Source organism: Gastrolobium bilobum, unplaced genomic scaffold (assembly GCF_033153095.1).
Source record: "Gastrolobium bilobum isolate Gb01-03AN ecotype WA unplaced genomic scaffold, APGP_CSIRO_Gbil_v1 utg73475, whole genome shotgun sequence".
NCBI classification, from domain to species: Eukaryota; Viridiplantae; Streptophyta; class Magnoliopsida; order Fabales; family Fabaceae; genus Gastrolobium; species Gastrolobium bilobum.
In genome coordinates this window covers 26,586-30,305 of record NW_026897438.1, presented here as the reverse complement: position 1 = coordinate 30,305, position 3,720 = coordinate 26,586, and the positions used below count along the sequence as shown (strand labels likewise).

Here is a 3,720-nt window from a genome sequence, read left to right as displayed (position 1 = left end):
TCATCTGTAAAGAATCTCAAGTCCTTCTTTGTTTTAATTCATTGCTGAGGACAGCAATGTTCAAATCTGGGAATTGCGATGAACCCTTAGTTCATCAGGTTTTTAAGCATGAATTAATATCAATTTGTGTGATTAAATGGATGGAAAAGAGGTTAATGTCCTGGAAATCTCTCAAATACAAGTTCTGAAGCTTATGTTGAAAATTTAAATTGTTTTTGTAGGGAAATGAAGCTCAAGAAGCAAAAAAGAGAAGGAAGAAGATTCTGAAGAATGGGAAAATTCTAAGTGTTGGGCGCTAAAACTCCCAAAAATGAGCGTTTTAGCGCCCTGTTGCACAAAAGATGCTGGTGCTGAACATTAAAACGCCCAAAACTGAGCGTTTTAGCACCTGAACATTAAAACGCCCAAAACCGAGCGTTTTAGCGCCCAAGACAGTTAAAAGCAGTTGGGCATCCGTCAAAGTTGAGCGCTAAAACGTCCAGAAATGAGAGTTTTAGCGCCCATGTCAGTTTTCAGTTGTAATTTGTAAATTATAAAAGGACAAGGGGCCTTCACATTCTGACAGATTCCAGATATCAGATCCAATCCATCATATCTCATTCTGACTTTTCTCATCACACTAGGAGAAGGGAGATCAGATCAGGTCTTTCATAGATCTGATCTGACTCCTCATTTTCTCTGAATTTCCAAATTCTTTAGGATTAGTTCTTGTAATAGTTAGTATTTCCTATGTAATTGCACTTGGAGATTGAAGACTCAACTATCATGTCAATGGAGTTTGATCTTTCTTCTCTTGTTTGTGTTTCAATTATGTCTGAGTAGAGTCCTTTGTAGTCTGATTCAATGGAACTCAAGTTTGAATTTATGAATGGTTAATTAGATGTTTTGTTTATCTATTATATGATTGTATGATGTTGTCTTGATTAATTCTTCATGTTGAGGAATAGTGTAGAACATACATGTTTACATTGTTTCTCTATTTTTGACAACTTCATCATCAGTGTTCTAGTAGTCAAGGGATTGATGCTAGGATTCTGATGTGATCTTAAGACCTTAGTAATTAATGCATGTATTAAGAAAGGAATCACCAAGGGATTGGGGTTTCTGATTAATGTGTCTATCAGGGTAGTAAGGGATTACATCTTGAGATGATAAGAAAAAGGTTGATCAACATCATATAGTAGATAATTCATAATGGAAATTGGTTCATCTATAAATTCATGTTTGAGGGAAAATGACATCTGACTACTTGTTTATATTATAATTTACATTTTAATTATTTATCAAGTTTTAATTCAATTCAGTGTAGTTTCTGGTGACAAGAAATCTATGCAATCTATGAACTTTTGTTTGATTCAACTCAAGTACATATGGTTAGTCAGTGCTTGACACAAATCCTCGTGGGAACGATCTTTACTCATCATTTTATTACTTGTACGACTAGTACACTTGCTAGATCCGCAACAAGTTTTTGGCGCCGTTGCCGGGGAATTTGTTTTTCAACACTAACTGATACTATAGAATTCTGAGATTGAATCCTTTTATTTTCAGTATTTTAGTTTATGTTAAGTTTCTGGTCAATTTTGATTCTGGTACATGCGAGGTACACTTGATCCAAATTTGTTGTTGTATGATCCAGAATTAGAAAGGACATTGAGGAAGCACAAAAGGGCAGCCAGGCAAAGGAGACAGTTGCAAGAAATTGGTGAATCAAGTACGGTTAATCAGGAAGATATAATGGCAGAGAATCACAGACCACCACCACCACAGAGTACATGACTCCTGCAGTGGTTCCTCCAATTGGGAGTGTTGTGCGCCCAACAGTGGAGCCCAACAACTTTGAATTGAAGCCTGCTTTGATACATTTGGTGCAGAAGGATCAGTTTGCTGGAACCAGTGCGGAGGACCCTTACTTGCACATAGAGAACTTCCTATTGTTGAGTGATACTGTGAAGATAAACGGTGTCACAAGAGATGCAATTCTGTTGAGACTATTCACTCATTCACTGACGGATGATGCAAGGAGATGGCTGCAATCATTGGCACAAGGAAGTATAACAACTTGGGATGATTTGCAAACCAAGTTCTTGCAAAGGTTTTTCTCAGCATCCAAGAGGGCCAAGTTGAAGGATGAAATTACAAGCTTTAAGCAGAAAGAGTCAGAATCTATTTATGAGGCTTGGGAGAGATTCAAGACTTTGTTGAGGAAATGTCCACAGCATGGAATTGAGGCATGGCAACAAGCAGCAATCTTCCTGCAAGGAATGAACACTAACACTAGAACCTTGGTGCATGCCACTGCTGGTGGATCATTGACTACCAAGACCCCTCAAGAAGCCTTGGATATCTTTGAGTCATTAGCATCTCAAGAATTTGATAATGCTCCAGTGGCTGACAGAAGGACAGGAATTATCAGGTTGGATGGGTATGATGCTCTGTTGGCAAGGAATGATCAACTGATGCAGACACAGAGACAACAGCAGCAACAATTAGATACCCTTATTAAGCAACTCTCTTCACAAAAGGTAGCTTCTGTAGAAACAAAGAGTGTATGTGCTATCTGTGGTAAGGGCCATGTGACAGAGGAGTGTGATTATGGGGGATCATTAGAACAAGCAGAGGTGAATGGAGTGTGGTATGATCAGAATAATCAAAGGAACTACAACAATCAGGGAAAGAATGTTTATATGCCACCATGGAAAAACAAGAATCAACACCCAGGATTCAGCTATAGTTTCAACCATCAATTGAATCCACCATTACATCCTCCACCACCACATATGAAGGAGCAGTCAAGTGATCCTGCTGCATGGGAGAAAGCGTTTGCTCAGTTATCTAAGACAACTCAGGATTATATTCAGGGTTCTACTTCATTCCGGGAAGAGACAACTGCATTCATGCAGGAGACCAGAACTTCTTTCAGAAATCAGGAAGCATCAATCAGAAATTTGGAGACCCAGATTGGTCAATTATCAAGACAGATATCAGAGAGACCACAAGGGAAATTTCCAAGTGATACACTGGTGAATCCTAAGGAGCACTGTAAAGCAATTATGACAAGAAGTGGGTTGGTACTTCAACCAGGGAAAAAGAAGGTGGAAAATAAAAAGAATGAAGAAGAGGTTATGGTTGAAGATGTGGTCTCTGATGATGAAGGAGAGAAAATGAGAAATGAGAAAAGTGAGAAGGAAGTAGTTGTTAGAGATGTTATAGTTGGAGTTGACAAAGAAGAGGAAGGGAAGGACAATAAGAATGAAGGAGAGGTAGAAGTTGGTAAAAATGCTTCCCCACAAAAGATGATGAAGTGGGAAAAGAAGAAGATGGCTGACAAGAAAGAACAACCAGTTAGTTTATCTCCCTATGCTAAAGTTCCCTACCCTCAGAGGTTGAAGAAAGAGATTCAGAAACAGCACTATGCAAGATTTCTGGATATCTTCAAAAATTTACAAATTAACATACCATTTTCTGAAGCACTGGAAAATATGTTTCACTATGCAAAATTCATGAAGGATCTTCTTACTAAGAAGAGGAAATTAGCTGATGGTGAGACAGTGGCCCTAACAGCAGAGTGTAGTGCCCTAATCCAGAAGAAGCTTCCAACAAAAATGAAAGATCCAGGAAGCTTCAGTATCTCTATTGCTATAGGAGATGTGGAGGTGGGAAAGGCATTGTGTGATTTGGGAGCCAGTATAAACTTGATGTCGTTGACAGTATGTAGAG

General features: G+C 38.6%; 1 non-coding gene across 1 annotated transcript; it reads right to left on the bottom strand.

The window, feature by feature from the left end:
- Nucleotides 1-2,120: 2,120 nt before the first annotated feature.
- LOC133306944 (small nucleolar RNA R71) lies at nt 2,121-2,227 on the bottom strand. Its single transcript, XR_009750982.1, has one exon. It is a non-coding gene; the product is annotated as a small nucleolar RNA R71 (small nucleolar RNA).
- Between the last annotated feature and the right edge of the window lie 1,493 nt (nt 2,228-3,720).